The sequence below is a fragment of the Mandrillus leucophaeus genome, unplaced genomic scaffold, assembly GCF_000951045.1.
Source record: "Mandrillus leucophaeus isolate KB7577 unplaced genomic scaffold, Mleu.le_1.0 Scaffold680, whole genome shotgun sequence".
In the NCBI taxonomy this organism is placed as follows: domain Eukaryota; kingdom Metazoa; phylum Chordata; class Mammalia; order Primates; family Cercopithecidae; genus Mandrillus; species Mandrillus leucophaeus.
This window is the reverse complement of record NW_012107364.1, coordinates 762,915-774,302: the sequence shown is the minus strand read 5'-3', so window position 1 is coordinate 774,302 and position 11,388 is coordinate 762,915. Positions and strand designations below refer to the sequence as shown.

Sequence of the window (11,388 nt, the reverse complement as noted above, 5' to 3'; positions counted from 1 at the left end):
GGTGTTTTTATCTATTGGGAGACTCTTTCCCTGGTTCTGACTGCAACCAATTATTATTTTAGAGAGATAGCTTAATCTGACCACCACGTCATGGTTGCCTCACATTGCTGGTGGGGGAGTGGCCCCACTCCTGCCCTGCTCAGGTCTAACTACTTACTTACTGTAACAATTGCAAGGTTTTTGGATGGAACAATTGAAAGAATGGAGTTTGCATGAACCAAATAAGAAAAGACTATTAGAGGGCATTGTTAAAGATGGAGACAAAAGTTCTGAGTGGATCCTGATGTGTTCAGATGGGGCTGGTGCTTGGGAGGCTGCTCTGTGCTTACAAGAAGAGTTCTACCAGGTCCATCTTTATCACATCTTCTTTAATACTAAGTTCAGAGAGGCTTTAGCTCATTTTCCATTTTCTCGTGCTGTCTCCTCTGCCAAAGTGTCTATTTCTCCTGTCTCTATTACTGAGTCACACAATTGCTGTAGTCATTTGCAGTCTACTAGAACGATAACACACATTGGCATCAGACAGACCTTGGTTCAAAACCCTGCTCCACCAGTTTCTGTGTTGAGCTAGACCAAGTGACCTGATATGTTCGGTCTCAGTTCCTTATTTGTAAAATGGTGATAATAATTTTTGGTTAGGTAGTTAAAGTAAGGATAAATGATGCCTTCCGAAGAAGGACACAATTGGAATGGCCAGTTTACCCCTTGACCTCTCTTCGGTGGCATTCTTTATTCTGGAGCAAGGAGGGATGGCTGAGGGAATCTGTCTGTGGGTCCAACATGGCGCCGTCCTGCTCCTTGTACAAGCCTCAAAGATGGGGACAACCGTTTGGGAGCAGACATGTTTGTAGCACGTGATCCAGGCTCTGTCCCAAGGCAGCCGGAACGTGACGCAAGGTTGAGGCGGGGCTCCTCCTCCGCACCCTGGCGTCGAGCGTCTCGTGACAGGTACTTCCGCTCGGGGCGGCGGCGGTGGCGGAAGTGGGAGCGGGCCTGGAGTCTTGGCCATAAAGCCTGAGGCGGCGGCAGCGGCGGAGTTGGCGGCTTGGAGAGCTCAGCAGAGTTCCCTGGAACCAGAAGTTGGACCTCCCCGCTTCTGTCCTCCGTTGAGTCTCCTCCTCGGCGGGAGCCCTCGCGACGCGCCCGGCCCAGAGCCCCCAGCGCAGAGGCCGCGGTAAGCAGCGGGCCCAGCCCGGCCGGCGGCCTGGCCCCATCCCCCTCCTCAACTCCTCGGTCGCCAGGGCCTCGCGTCCTCCCTGTCCTCCTGGCAGGCTCCAGGCCCAGCCCTGGCCTCGCGGGCAAACTCGGCATCGCTCAGGCCCACGGAGCAGGCCAGGACCCCACCCGGCTTGGAGAGGTCGGAGGTCGTCGGGCGTGACCTCTGGCCGGGTTGCCGGCCCCGGCCGCCGGTCTCGGACGCTCTGTTTACTGTTGGCGTCGATCTCAGAGACCTAAGAGGGTTCATTGACTTGGACGGCCCTGCGCCGCGGCAGGACGCGCTAGCCGGTGGAGTTATTTAGCGTGGCGAGCAGGAGGGTGTCAGAGCCCACGCCGCCCGCCGCCGTGCCCACCTGGCGGGCATGGGTCACAGGCGCTGGGGGCCGAGCCGCGTTCCCATCCGGCTCTTCAGTTGAACAGCCTGACCCTGTTAGTGGGAGAGGTTCCCTGACGGCAACTGAGTCAAGGCGTGAGTCAGGTCACGTGCGCTGGGATCGCCTCAACACTTGTGTACATTGAGGCGCCTCTGGCGCTGGGAGACAGGGAGCTTTTTGTCCTAGGCATGTTACGGTAAATCCTGAGAGAAGTTTTTCAACTTAGTCGGGGAAGGATGGTAGTTGGATGTAGAGTTGTGTTTCCATTCGGACCGTGTTGGGGGCCTCTTTCTGCATTCATTTTACGCTTGATACCTAATGGGTCATAAGGGGAATATTGAGAATACTGACAGCAAATATTTGAGCGTTTGTTATATGCTAGGCAGCGTAGCAAGACCTTTTAACAGATCATTATGTTTAGTTCTTTGAACAACCCTCTAAAGTACCACTGTTGTGCCCACTTAACACAGTGGGAAATTGAACAGAGAGGCTAAGCCATTTGACCAAGGTCACACAGCTAAGTTACGAAGCAAAGATGCAAGCCCAGGCAGTCAGACTCCAGAGCACTTTATTCAATTTCTAGGTTATACTGCTTTCACGTGCCCCTGAAGCTTGTGGTTTATCTTTTGCCACCTGGTATCTGTACCTCACTGCCTTCCACCACCTCCTTTCTTTCTGTTGATGTCGTTTGAAAGTCTTTCTGGTAGCATCAGTTCTCTCTGAAAGCCATAAGAAATGCCGTTTGCGACTTATCACACATATTGTAGTGTAGTTGAATTAGGAGCTCTTGAATACTGGCGGGGTGCTTAACTGAGGTTTGAAAAATTTTGCAGGTAGGCCTGGCAAAGCTGCCTAGCGAACCTTTCTTACAACCTTAGTTGATGGCTGTCCAGCCAGTTGGTTCTTCCCTATTCAAAATACTGCATCTTTGGTTTCCTAAAGAACAGGCTCTTGTCTCTTTCTTGTGACTTAAGCAGCTGATGAGGCACATGATTTCTCATCCATGGATTAATAAAGTCTCCTCTTAGTGTGTTTCTCTCTTCAAACCTGGGAAGGTTTGTTCAGATTTGGATTTAAGAACTGGAAGGTGAGTTAGGAGTGCTTCTCCTGAAGGGACTGGCTAAGTTAAAGCTTAGCGTTCACAATCCTGTTGTATTCAAATTTGTCTTTTTTTTTTTTTTTTCTTTTAACTTTGCTACCCAGCCTAAAATATTTAAGTGAGTAATAAGTACTGTAGCTTTATATAATGTTTGAGTTTAGAGGAGAGTAATGATAGGCACCTTTTTATTCATTCATGAAGTATTTTGAGTATCCATTGAGTATCAGCAATGTATCAGGCGTTGTGGGATGTTGACTCAGGGAGATAGGCATGGTTCCTGTCCTCAGGGAATTTTTAAAAGGTAAATGATCTTGGCCAGAAATTCTATTGTGGAATGATTTGGTGGTAGAACTTGAGGCTTTTTGGAAAGAGTTATTTCTCATTTCTGCTGATGAATCCGTAGAAATCCAAAGGATGGTGTTCTGGCTAACTTTAAGGCTTTGTTAATTTTAACAACAGCATTTGTATGCTCTTCAGAGAGTGTAGAAGATAATATTACAGTTTCTAATTTATCACATCTTTTAAAGAGTAACCTTCAACACTCAACTTGTTTCTCCTTTTGCTCTGGTGGCATTTGTTTTATTTTATTTATTTTTTGACACGGAGTTTCTCTCTTGTTGCCCAGGCTGGAGTGCAATAGCATGATCTCAGCTCACTGCAACCTCTGCCTCCCGGGTTCAAGCCATTCTCCTGCCTCAGCCTCCTGAGTGGCTGGGATTACAGGCATGTGCCACCATGCCCGGCTAATTTTGTATTTTTAATAGAGACAGGGTTTCTCCATGTTGGTCAGGCTGGTCTCGAACTCCCTACCTCAGGTGATCTGCCTGCCTTGGCCTCCCAAAGTACTGGGATTACAGGCATGAGCCACTGCGTCCGGCCGACTTTAGTGGCATTTTTTTGGTTCACTCGAGAGGTAGTCCATGTCACTACCATTACCTTGCACTGCAGTGTCTTTGAGCAAAGGTACATTTGGACTTTTGGCATACTGGATTTTTTTCTTCAGCTGGCAAGAAAGTTTAATGTAGCACTGATATTGTGTCGGCCATAGTTTCAGTACCATTCTACATAGAAAAGCTGTGCTACCCTATCTCCCACAAACTTTCTAGGTTCCCTTCAAGAGAAGATTTGGATTTTGCATTTGTGGTAGAACTGCATGAGTAAACAGAGGGTGGAATGTAGAAGATACTCTAAAAATAGTTTTATTAGTATATCCTTCTAGGTAGTTAGCAACCACGTGGGGCAATTTTTTTTTTTCGTATTTTTTTTGATGCCAACTGTGTCTAAGCTCACAAAACCTGTATCAGAGAACAACACTTTATAGTAAAGTGTGGCTTTGAATCAGTTTTCTGACCCCACTGCCAAGTGAAGCCAAAAAATTTTGGTTATTTGATTAGCTTTTAATACGTCTTCAAAGAGTTCTTTGCTAATAACATTTTTGCTCTTACTTTGGCATTAGCTTTTGTATACAAAGATGCAGCAAACACAGACCACACAAATACGACAGTTGTCTTATGCACATTGCTCTCTGGCATTTGACACAAATATTTTAGTTTTTTCCCATGATAAAGTATTTAACTCCCCATTCATATAATTCAACAAATACAGCTGAGATAGATTTGACCAGATGTTGGACTTAGAGCTGTAGGCAGGCTTTTTTTTTCCTGGAGAGGTAAGGATTAGAAATGCTTCTGAATAAGGCTAAACAGAGGTTCCCCTTGGCACTAAATGTCTTCTGAAGGCGACTGAAACTGGAGAAATGAACTCCCCGCCTCCCCCCTTATTTTTGGCTATTGGCTTGCTGTTGATGACTCTTACCTCTCATATAAGGAAGGTTGCCGCTGTGTTCTCAGGCATCCATTCCTTTGTGTTACCATGAGCTTATCTGTTAATATCATCTAATAGTTCTCTGTGCTTCTCTGTCTGCAGTTTGCTGCAGAAACATTTTGCAATGTGTTGATCTTTTCAGTTATTTGCTCTTACATCTTCCCTCTATTCTGTTTTTCCCCACACTCCATATGGCATTAAAGACAGAAAAGTAGTTTGCGTTTGTGTTTTAAAACTTTTTTTTCTTTTTAGGAGGAGTCTCGCTCTGTAGCCCAGGCTGGAGTGCAGTGGCGCCATCTCGGCTCACTGCAAGCTCCCCCTTCCAGGTTCATGCCATTCTCCTGCCTCGGCCTCCCGAGTAGCTGGGACTACAGGTGTCCGCCACCACGCCTGGCTAATTTTTTTGTGTTTTTAGTAGAGACAGAGTTTCACTGTGTTAGCCAGGATGGCCTCTAGGATGGTCTCGATCTCCTGACCTCGTGATCCGCCTGCCTCGGCCTCCCAAAGTGCTGGGATTACAGGTGTGAGCCACCATGCCCGGCCAAAAAATTATTTTTAAAACATTTCTTAATGGTAGTTGTGGTCACTGCAATTTGTGAATCAGAGGTATAAGTGATGTGGCGAGTGAAATCAAAACAGGTTTTTTAGCAGTGTCTGTTACCAGTTTCAATTTTAGTATCCCAGGCTGTGATTACAAAAACATTTTTAAGAATAGCTACTTGCAAAATATCTCCTTGGGGGAGGAGGAGAAAGCTTGGAAGTTGGTTCCAACACTAATCTACAGTACTGGCCTTGTTCATTTGCTTGAAGATGCAGTACTTAACTCATGGGACCTGGAGTCTCTGTTTTGGTGATGGCATCACTGCTGAGAAATTAAGTTTGCCTGATTCTTTTGTCCACTTCTGGTCTCCTGGGACTGTCTACAGTTGGGACCAAGCAAATATGAGGAAGCCTATTAAGGGAAGCCTGGGACCAGGGCAGTTTAGGAATTCTCCAGCCTTACTTGTTTCTTAGTTGGTCCTTAGTTGTGTGGCTGCTGCCGTAGGAGGTTCTCTCTTCTCCCTCAGCCTTTCCTTTCCAGCTTTGCTTCATACTACTGGGCATTAGCCATCTCACATTAGGAGTCCCTTAAAAATTACTTGGTGAGATAAATAGTTATATCATTGATTTCCAGTATTGGTATGTAAGCATAATAAAAAGTTGGTTTCCATTTAGTAAGCTTTGTACTTTGAGTTATTTGAGAGTACGTAATTACAAAGCTGCTATGAATTAACCTTAAGTGACACAGCATAGACTTTATGAAAAATAGTGTCCCTTATATATGGTGTGCAGTCAGCCAACCAGCAGTTCTCCCGTGCACTTACAGATACGGGGGTCCCTGAGATAACTGCGGGTCATCTAAAACCCACTCTTAAATCCTCTGACCTGCACCATGTTGATGGTTGTTAAAAGAGCAATAACATTTTGTAGAAACCTTCCTACACATTTGCTTTTAAATGCTTTTTAATATTTCTGTGCTGTTTGTAGTTTACATATGATTTCATTTGGTGCTCAAAACTGTTGTGTGTATCTGCCTGAGATAGCTGAGGCTGTATGCTCATGTGGCTCAGCTGGAATGTCAGTTTAGGTCTGTTAACCAGCTCAGTGCTCTTTCTGATGTACCATCTTGCCTTTCCATTATATGCTAGTGCCCTAAAGACTGCGTCATGTTACCCCTTGTAAAAGTGTATCTTTGACTGGGGGCGATGGCTCACGCCTGTAATCCCAGCACTGTGGGAGGCCAAGGCGGGCGGATGACGGAGTCAAGAGATAGAGACCATCGTGGCCAACATGGTGAAACCCTGTCTATACTAAAAATACAAAAGTTAGCTGGGCATGGTGGCATGCACTACCTTTTTTTTTTTTCCCCCTCTGAGACGGAGTCTTGCTCTGTCGCCAGGCTGGAGTGCAGTGGCATGATCTCGGCTCACTGCAACCTCTGCCTCCCGAGTTCAAGTGATTCTCCTACCTCAGCCTCCCAAGTAGCTGAGACTACAGGCACGCGCCACCACGCCCAGCTAATTTTTGTAGTTTTAGTATAGATGGGGTTTCACCATGTTGGCCAGGATGGTCTCAACCTCTTGACCCCATGATCCACCTGCCTGAGCCTCCCAGAGTGCTAGGATTACAGTTGTCAGCCACCACGCCTGGCCCCACTACCTTTTATTTAAAATGATATGTCTTTTTTGCTGATTATTAAACTATTCAGTTAAAAAATAAGCTAGGAAAATTCAGAAATATAAAGAAGGAAAATTTGTGATTCACTACCCTGAGGAAGACCAAAGTGTTAACTGGTTATTTTCTTCCTTTGAATGTATATTTTAATACCTTCCTTTAATGAAATTGAACTCTTGGCCAGGCATGGTGACCAGTACTTTGGGAGGAGTAATCCCAGCACTTTGGGAGGGTGAGGCAGGAGGATTGCTTGAGCCCAGGAGTTCAAGACCACCATGAACAACAAAGTGAGACTCCATCTCTACAAAGAAAAAAAAATTAGGTGGGTGTGGTGGTTGTGGTGGTTCACCTGTGCGTGGGAGGCTGAGACGGGAGGATCACTTGATTCCAGGAGTTTGAGGCTGCAGTGATTTGTGTTCGTGCCACTGCACTCCAGCCTGGGTGGCAGAGCAAGACCATGTCTCAAGAAAAAAGAAATTGAACTCTCCCCAGAAATGATGTGAGAATTTAACTGTGGAGGAGACAGGACACTCTTGGGTCATGTGACCTGTGATACTTCTAGTAGACACTGAATGATGAGAAGCTAGGGATCATAGGAATAGCTGTATTTTTAAAATGTTTAATGGTAATGAGTGAGGAACCTGATGCATCCAGCTCCAGAGTAAGGTTTATTTGCCATGGTAACACTGGATAAGTACATTGTTGCCTGTATTTCCAAGTGATTTATCATTTCTATATTTTAGTATATATATATAAAGAAAAGTGCACAAATAAGTGGACGACTTGGATAATTTTTATAAACCCGGAGGCCCTCTTAGTCTCCTTTAAGTCATTATCATCGATGCCCTGATGGTTGGGTAGTGAGTCTTCTGATTTCTAGAACTGTAGACTAATTTTGCCTGATTTGGATTTTGTGTAAATGGAATCATACACTGTGTATTCTTCAGTATCTGGTTTCTTTGACTCAGTGTTGTTTGTGAGACTTTGTGTCGTTGTATGCAGTTGTAACTGGAGTTTCCATTGCTCAGTAGTAGTATGTGATATATCATAATATATTTAAGTAAAAAGACTGAATTTTAGGGTATGTGTCTGTATTCATTTGCTAGGGCTGCTGTAACAAGTATCACAGATAGAGTGGCTTAAACAAAAGTTTTATTTTCTCAATTCTGAAGGTTAGAAATCTGAGGTCAAGCTGTTGGCAGGATTGTTTTCTTCTGAAGCCTCTCCTTGGTTTGTAAATGACTGTCTTCTCTTCCCTGTGTCTTCACATGATCTTTCTTCTGTATTGTCTGTCCTAATCTCCTTTTCTTTTAGGACACCAGTCATACTGGATTGAGGCCCACCCTTATGACCTCACTTAACCTAAATTACCTCTTTAAAGGCCCTGTCTGCAAATAAGTCACATTCTGATGTATTGGGGATTAGGATTTCAACTTAAAAATTTTAGGTGGACACAGTTCACTTCATAAGAGTATCTATTCTGCTCGAGTAGATATGGCCGGTTTTCAAAAGTTGTAGCAGCGTACTCTCCCATCAGCAGTGTATAAGAAGTCCAAATATTCCACATCCTTGCTAGCACTTGTAACTTTTTGTCTCTTTAATTTTAGTTCCCTCTGGTAGAAACCCATTTCTTTATGGCACCATGGTACAGCCTGTTTACTCAACAGTGTGGGGGAACCTCAAGGAACTGGGGAAGGTTATCCTGGAGTAATATGTGTCAGTTTGAGACTACCTCTTGTAAATGCTACTTACATCCATTGGGGTTAGAAGCAGAGGTTTGGCCAGGCACGGTGGCTCACGCCGGTAATCCCAGCACTTCGGGAGGCCGAGGCGGGCGGATCACTTGAGGCCAGGAGTTCAAGACCAGCCTGGCCAACATGACGAAACCCTGTGTCTACTAAAACTACAAAAAATTAGCCAGACATGGTGGTGGGCACTTGTAATCTCAGCTACTCAGAGGGCTGAGACATTACAATCACTTGAACCCGGGAGGTGGATGTTGCATGAGAATTGCTTGAACCTGGGAGGTGGTGCTTGAACCTGAGATCTCACCACTGCACTGTAGCCTGGGCAACAGAATGAGACCCTGCCTCAAAAAAAAAAAAAAAAAGGAAAGCACCACTTCAGTCCAGTGAGTGAGCAGTTAGTCTTCCATAGTTGCCCATCGCTTACTTTTGTAGTCTGGACGCCATTCCTGGTGGTGGAATTGGCCTATAAAAGAGTAATCTGTGGGGTATAAATCTAGCCATAGTAGATAGTACTTTCCTTCCAATTCTTTTTTGATCAGACACTTGGGCCCTTAAAATATCATATTCTGTCGTACATATGCTAGAAATAGGTCTGTTTTGCATATTCTGACTGACCTTTCAGATATTAATGGGCCTTTGACCACCAGCATGTTGGCTGCGTGATGCTCAGCTTTGTGTATCTATTATAGACCTTAGTGCGATTGAAATAACATTGCATGACTTTGCCTGTCTTCCAACTTTAAGCCACTTGAGGACAGGGATGAATCACTATTCGAGAATGGATCTTGAAATATTACTAAACTTTTGTTTAAAATTTTTCCGGTTCTAACTTTGCAGAGTAAATTATTGTTTATAGCATGTAAATTATGCTTCTGGGTCACTGATTAATATGTGTAGGTTTCCTGAATGATAAACTGTGTGTTGTGTTCATTTAACAGATTTTTCTTCTCTACTATAAGAAAACACTGTTGGCTCCTATGGGGAATTATTCAGGAATAATTGTAAATACAGGGCAGATGAGAGTCATTTAGTTTAGAGTTGTTCAATGCCTAGGGTGGTGAGGGACATATTGAGTGGATTTTTAAATAAATCGGTAGGCAGGTTACAGTTGGGAAACCATTGTAGTTGAAAGGAATGGCATAAGTCGATGAATGGATGTAGGGATTACAGTAGCTCTAATTTGGGAATGACTGTATGTATGGAATCCAGATCCTAGTGGGGAGGGCAGGCACTGCAATCCCGTGTTGGAGGCTTTAAGGTCAACCAAGTGGCACTTCGCTCCATAATGCTGGAATAGACACGGCATAATCCTGTCACTTGAACCTCACAAGTAAGTCAGATGGTACCCTAGTTATGGGTGAGGAATGGCTTTTATGTTGTCATTTGTTTAAAGAAACCATACATTAAGAGCTTAGTGGGCCAGGACTGAAATACTACAAGTGTTGTGCTTAAACTTTTAGAGAGTTGTTTCTTCAGAAGTGGCTTTAATGAAAAGTTAAATGTGGGAACTGGTTAGGGGAGGTGGGATAGAGGAAGAGAGCAGTAAGTTTGGTTTTCCTCTTTAGCCAGTCCATTGTGGGCTCCTCTTAGCAATTTATGGGCAATCTTTTTTACTGGTTAAATGCCTGAGATAATCTAGGGTTGATATCAAAAGCTTCCAGCTATCCAAAATAGTTCTTATGTAACTGTTTTACTAGGTATCTGCTTTCCAGTTTGTCTTACCAAAAAGAAAAAAAGGCACGAATCATCTTAGTCTCTCGTTAGAGACTAAACTTTTGGTTTAGTACCTGGGTTTAGAAAGCTTGAGAACAGTGGTGCGTCACCTTGAAGAATCTGTTGATCTAAGAGTGAAGTCCTCTTCACCAGAATTGCCTTCCAAGAGACTCTTCTTTGTGTAAGTTGCCTTTGCTTTTTCCCTCCCAGCAGGAAGGCAATACCCAGAGCAAAGTCCATAAACAATGTCTTTACATTACATAGAGGTTGTTACCTTGTTTAAGCTTCACAATTTAAACTAAGTAGCATTTGATTTGTCTTTTTTTTTTCCAGATAAGGAAATGGACTAAAAGGTCATGCTCAGTATCTTGGAGCCACTGTGTGTTAGTGGTACCGGGACTAGCATCCAGTATTCCAAGTTGACAGATAATTCTTTAATAATAGCAAAAGAGTAATAGCATCTTCTGCGGAAGAACAGCCTTTGTAAATTTTATCATTCAGTTTTATTTAAATGTTTTTAAAAGAAGGTTGCTCAGAGTAGTCTGTTTCTTTTGAAATATAAATTTTCAGGTGGTAAATCTTCAAGCACTATCAGACAGAATAAGCTAGGTTATGCTGTAGTAACCAATAACTTTAAAATGGCCGAAAAGAGCATTGGTTTTCTAGAGGCTCTGCATCATTCTTTCTCCAACCAGTGGAGCAGCCGTGATAGGAGTATTGCTGGCTGCCTTGGCAAAGGGAGAAAGAACTGTTGGAGGCTCTTGTTCCTACAGTTAAATTCCAGCACAGGAATGACACGTTATTTCATGTCACTTCTGCTTACCGTTCATTGACCAAAATGAGTCACACCACGGTACAAGGAATCAAGTGTGATACTAAAAAAAAAAGAGCTTAGTTATAGATAACTGTGTTGCCCATCTTTACTCACTAATCACCTTCCTATCCTAAGAAAGTTGTTTTTTGTTTTTTGTTTTTTGTTTTTTTGAGACGGAGTCTCCCTCTGTCACCCAGGCTGGAGTGCGGTGGTATGATCTTGGCTCACTGCAAGCTCCGCCTTCTGAGTTCACGCCATTCTCCTGCCTCAGCTTCCCGAGCAGCTGGGACTACAGGCGCCTGCCACCATGTGCCCAGCTAATTTTTTGTGTACTTAGTAGAGACGGGGTTTCACCATGTTAGCCAGGATGGTCTCGATCTCCTG

At 44.0% G+C, this 11,388-nt stretch overlaps 1 protein-coding gene across 2 annotated transcripts in view; it reads left to right on the top strand.

The window, feature by feature from the left end:
- Positions 1 to 936: 936 nt before the first annotated feature.
- The window catches only part of RAB7A (RAB7A, member RAS oncogene family), a 91,780-nt gene continuing 81,328 nt past the window's right edge, over positions 937 to 11,388 (top strand). For both annotated transcript variants that reach the window (XM_012002225.1, XM_012002226.1), the window contains exon 1: positions 937 to 1,174. The gene's annotated coding sequence lies outside the window, so the exon portion shown is untranslated. The remainder of the gene's footprint in view (positions 1,175 to 11,388) is intronic.